This window comes from Ochotona princeps, chromosome 7 (assembly GCF_030435755.1).
Source record: "Ochotona princeps isolate mOchPri1 chromosome 7, mOchPri1.hap1, whole genome shotgun sequence".
Lineage (NCBI taxonomy): Eukaryota > Metazoa > Chordata > Mammalia > Lagomorpha > Ochotonidae > Ochotona > Ochotona princeps.
In genome coordinates this window covers 10,009,432-10,014,604 of record NC_080838.1, presented here as the reverse complement: position 1 = coordinate 10,014,604, position 5,173 = coordinate 10,009,432, and positions in this window count along the sequence as shown.

The following is a 5,173-nucleotide window of genomic DNA, read 5'->3' as shown; positions in this document are numbered from 1 at the left end:
AGAGCAATTTTGAAATCCACATGTGCGAGTGGTCTTCATAAGGTTCATGGCCATGTGTTTAATGAAAACAATTATATGTGGGTCACAAAACTATTTATTGCAAATACATATATACTTTAATTCCATTTTCCAGAAACCTAAAAAATTATTTAAGAAACACATTCCAAGGAGAGGGACAGAAGCAGCTTGTTGCTGTTTGTCCATTCTCTAAGTCCCCACAATTACCAGAGCTGGAACAAGCCAAAGCCAAGAGTTAGGAGCTCAGTTTATCTCCTCTGTGTGTGGCAGGAAGCCAGCTACTTGAGCCATCACTTGGTACCTCCCAGATTCTGCATAAGTAGGAGGCTAGAATTGGAACTCCAGTTAAGACATAAACCCAGCACTCTATTAGTGAACATGGATATAGTTACTTTTGTCTGACTTTGGATGGGCTCCAACAGCCATTGATTCACGTGGAAGACACGGCTGGAAACAGATCTGACCCAGAAATTGCAACGACCAGCATGGGCATAAGCTGATTGGGGCAACAGACTGTCCTGGACCTGTACTGGCAAGCACACACAAGAATCAGGTCTGGGATCACCTCAGATGAAGTTTCTTTGGAGATCCCTCCAACTGAACTGCTGATCTCAGCATCCCAAACCTGAAGAGACTATGTCAGCCAGTGGATTCTGAATAGGTTTCATCGCGATTGGGATGGTGAGATTGGCAGCAATTCAGACCTGTTGAACTATCAAAACTGCTTGAGTAGGACCCTAGGAGCATGCCCCACATCCAGGACCTGGGATGGGTGGGAGGCTGGGTGGGGCTTCTCCCTTTGTTTCTTCCCTGACCCCATATACAAAGAAAAAAATGATGATATAATTGTGGAAACAATGGTCTTACCCACTTTCCTGTAGCCCTTGACCCTTTGTACCCTAATCAACTAAGCAAGATTATAATAAATAAATAAATAAATAAATAATCGTGAGATCCAGGAAGGGAGGGGCAGAGCTGGCGGGTGGGTTAAGGGGCTGGTCCCCTCGCTGGACAACCACTCCCACTGGAGAGTGTTGGCTGGGATAGAGACAGACACGACTAAGCAAGGCTACAACACCTGTGCGCTGCATGTGGACTAGATCAGGGCCACAGCATCAGCTGGCAGAAGCTGGCACTGGGGACTAATTCTGTCGAGTCAAATCACAGGACCACCTAAAGAGTGCATAAACCGGGACAGAGAGACCTGGGAGGGAAAAAGTGGGTTCCCCCTTCTTGGGTCACTATTCCCGTGGGAGGGCATGAAAACTAGGACGGGGGCTGGGATGGCTAGATAGAGAGGTACTCAACAATATCTGTGAGGGCTGGATGGTTGAGTTGGTTAGATAAAACTAAGCTTCAATACCCATCGACAAGTACCAGAGCCAAATGGGATGGGGGACAGACTGGTCTTCTGCTACACATACTGGCAAACCAGGGTAGGGGGCGGTCTGGTGGGGGTTATTGTGGGTCGCCCCAACTAGGCTGCAGCTCCCACTGGTTGATGTAAGGGCCGAACCAGACTGGACTGCAACACCCATTGGTTCCAGTGCAACTCGGGACTGAAAACAGAACCAACACAGCAATTGCAACCACCAGCTGATCAGGGTGATGGACTGTGCCGGGCCCTGTGCTTGCTAGAACATACAAGCAACTAATCTGGGAATACCTCAAAGTATCTTTGGAGATCTCCCCACTTGAACTGCTGGACTCAGAATTCTAACCAAGAAAAGACAGAAGACAGAATAGGACAATCATTCATCTCAGCTACATGTTGGCAGCGAAATATGGGACAAATGGAGACTTCATGATGGACCATATCAATCAGTGGACCACCTCATCGAGCGAAACTGGCAGTGACTCATAACTGGAGAACTATTAACTCCACTTGAGCACATATCTCAGAGCATGCCCCACATCCGGGACTTGGGGTGGGCGGGAAACCGGGTGGGGCTTCTCCCTCAATATCCCCTTTTACCTCAGATACATGATGGAAACAATATGGACATAATAGCATTGCCCACCTCCCTATCCCCCTGAACCTTTTTTTTTTTTTTCTCTTTCTTGTTTTTCCTTCAACTATAGTTAACTATGTAAAGATTGTCAACAACAATACAATAAAATGGATTATAAAAAAAAAAATAAATAAAATATTGAAGAAAATAATAAAGTGACAAAAGCAACACTTAAAAAAAACCATTTACTTTAAATAACCAGTTGCTGTGGCATTAGTATAAATACACTTACCATAGTCACTTCTTGTTGCTTTGGCCACTTAATCATAATGTAAAGCTTTTATTTGTGTCTTTTAACATATTTTGTTTTAAGGGCCATTTTGTCTGATCTTAGAATGACTAAACTTGCTCATTTTTCCTTTCCACTGATTTGGACAACCATTTCCGTCTTTTCACTTTCAGTGAAAAGGTGAGGTATATTTTTTGTAGGCAACAGGTAGATGGATCTTGATTTTAATCCATTCAACAAATCCATCTTTTCATTGGCGAATTAGGCCATTTGTGTATAGGTTTATTATTGAAAGGTAATGACTTGGTCCTGCCATTTTTCGGTACATATCCCCATTGTTTTCTTAGAAATTCTGTAGCTGTGAGGGTCATACAAGAGAGTGCGCTGAGACCTAACTGTGACCATGCGAGTGTCTTTGGTCTTCAGGAAGACCTGGAGACAAGTGCCTGAAGATGGGCGCATGAAAGACCCTCTCAGACCATTGTCAGCCCTAGGTGAGAAGTTCTGCTGTGGTGCTCTTTGGCCCATTTCAAACCACACTTGGTTTCAGTTCTTGGAAAAGAACTGTAGCCAAAATATTCCCTGGGTTGTCTGTTCTTGAAGGTTGCTTAGAGACCTGGATAGAAACGACATAAGGAAAACTTGCAATAAACTTTTGCCTTGGACTCCTGATCCTTCTTCCCCCGTGTCTTTTTTGTGTAGCAATGCTCGCTCACCCCAATCCAGAGAGCCACAGTGAATTTCATCATAGGGCAAATCAATTACCCAGAAAATCAACAAAGAAAAACAGAACTAATTTATTATATGGACAAAAAATACCTAACTGATATTTACAGAACATTTCATTCCACAGTTTCAGATGAACATTTTTCATCAATATATGGGGCTTATTCTAGGATAAGCCATATACAAAACCATAAAGAAAGTTTCAGAACATGAAATCATACCACATATCTTTTCTGATGACTATGGAATGAAAGAGTCTTAAGAAAGACTCTTGAAAAACTGTGAACACATGGAGACAGAGTAATATCTTGCTAAATGAATAGTGGGTCATAGATGAAATTGAAAGAGAGATAAAAAAAATGCTGGAAACAAGTGAAGACAATAGCACAACACAGTAACTTATGGGATACAACAAAAGTAAAGAGGGACGTTAAAGCAGTTTAGTACCTACATCAAGAAATTAGAGGCATCACATAAATGATCAGTGCATCTCTAAGACATTAAAAACACAGGGGGAAAGAAATGATTGAAACTAGAGAAGAAATAAACAGACTTGAATAAAACTGATACACAAAATCATTGAATTCATACAGAATCTATTTTGAAAAATAAAAATTGATATAGCATAAGCTCATGTAATATTCCCAAAGAGGGAGGAATACCAAATTAATAAAATCAGAGATAAAAAGGAGATATAACAATGAATATCACAGATATACAAAGATTAACCAGCAATTACACTAAATAAGTATTTGTTAACAAATTAGAGACTCTAGAAGACATGGATAGATTTCTGGGTAAACTGTATAAAATGAGTCATGTTGACATAGACAACCTAATATAGCAACATCTAAGATGATGAATGAAGCAGTAATAAAGACTTTCCCCACAAAGAATAGTTTGGGACTGGATGGAGTCTACCAATGTGTTAACAAACTAACTCCAAATCTTCCCGAGCTATTCAAAACAACTGAGAGGGGATTCACCCAAAACTGTTATATGAGGTCACCATCATTTTAATCCCCAAATAAGAAAAAACATACAATAATGAATATTCCACCAACATCCCTGATGAACATATATCCAAAAATCTCCCAATCAGGGCTGCCAGGATTAGAATCAGTGCTTATAAGGAATGCTGGCACATGCAAGGCGAGCACTCCAGCACTAGGCCAGTTCTAATCCCAGCAGCCCTGCTTCCCACCCAGCCCCCTGCTTGTGGCCTGGGAAAGCAGTAGGGATGGCCCAAAAGACTTGGGATCCTGCACCCACATGGGAGACCTGGAGGAAGTTCCTGGCTCCTGGCTTTGGACTGGCTCAGCTCTGGCTGTTGTGGCCACTTGGGGGGTGAATCATCGGATGGAATATCTTCCTCTCTGTCTTTCCTCTTCTTGGTATATTTGACTTTGCAATAAAAAATAAGTAAATCTCTTAAAAAAGCCTTAAGCAAATTGGATATAAGACAATATGTGGTAAACCCATAGCCAGCATTATAATGGATGGGGAAATGTTGGAGATAAAGGCGTTTACACTGAGATCTTGAATCTGAGTTGGATGCCCATTCTTAGTATTGCTGTTCATTGCAGTCCTGGAAGTGCCAGCCAGAGCCATCAGGAAAGAAAAAGGAAAACAAAAGGGTATGAATTAGAAAGGAGGATGTCTCTCCATTTAGTAGCAGCAAAAGATGTTACTAAGAGATTATTGAAACTTGAAACTTTCAGTATATAAATCAATACACAAAATCAGCAGTATTTATATACACAATTCCATATTTAAGAAAGAACTTGTAAGGTCACAAACATTCACAATAGGTGCAAACAAATTGAATAACTTAAAATAAATTTAACCACGAATGTGAGGGAAAAATATAAAACACCAAAGAAAGAAATAAAAGATAACAAAATGAAAATATTTTCCATGTTTGCACATAGTTGTATAAAGAAAATATCATATATATATATACACACAGCATGAACTACTACTCAAAAATAAAAGACAGTGAAGGCTTATCTTTTGCATCAAAATGGATTTCACTAGAAACCATTATGCTTAGTGAAATTTGCCCAGTTCAAAGAGACAAACATGATTTATTTAATAAGTGGGTGCCAATATGGAACACACACAAAAAATGTAGGAATGATTGGGATCTGGGATTGCCTTTTTAAACACATGCTTATATGCCAGTGGA